General features: G+C 43.4%; 1 pseudogene; it reads left to right on the top strand.

The window, feature by feature from the left end:
* LOC105004655 overlaps positions 1 to 518 on the top strand; it is a 5631-nt pseudogene that overhangs the window by 402 nt on the left and 4711 nt on the right.

Genomic DNA, 518 nt, shown 5'->3' with positions numbered 1-518 from the left:
CAGTGGTGGAGAGGTCTGACAGAATGTGGTCCACTGGAGAAGGATGGAAAACCACTTCAGTATTCTTGCCTTGAGAACCCCATGAACAGTATGAAAAGGCAAAATGATAGGATACTGAAAGAGGAACTCCCCAGGTCAGTAGGTGCCCAATATGCTACTGGACATCAGTGGAGAAATAACTCCAGAAAGAATGAAGGGATGGAGCCAAAGCAAAAACAATACCCAGTTGTAGATTTTGCATAGGAACCTGCAATGTCAGGTCCGTGAATCAAGGCAAATTGGAAGTGGTCAAACAAGAGATGGCGAGAGTGAACGTCAACATTCTAGGAATCAGTGAACTAAGATGGACTGGAATGGGTGAATTTAACTCAGATGAACATTATATCTACTACTGTGGGCAGGAATCCCTTAGAAGAAATGGAGTGGCCATCGTGGTCAACAAAAGAGTTCAAAATGCAGTACTTGGATGGAATCTCAAAAACGACAGAATGATCTCTGTTCGTTTCCAAGGCAAACCA

The sequence above is a fragment of the Bison bison genome, unplaced genomic scaffold, assembly GCF_000754665.1.
Source record: "Bison bison bison isolate TAMUID 2011002044 unplaced genomic scaffold, Bison_UMD1.0 scf7180017864481, whole genome shotgun sequence".
Classification (NCBI taxonomy): domain Eukaryota; kingdom Metazoa; phylum Chordata; class Mammalia; order Artiodactyla; family Bovidae; genus Bison; species Bison bison.
The sequence above is the reverse complement of the archived record's forward strand: the minus strand, read 5'-3'. Positions and strand labels throughout refer to the sequence as shown.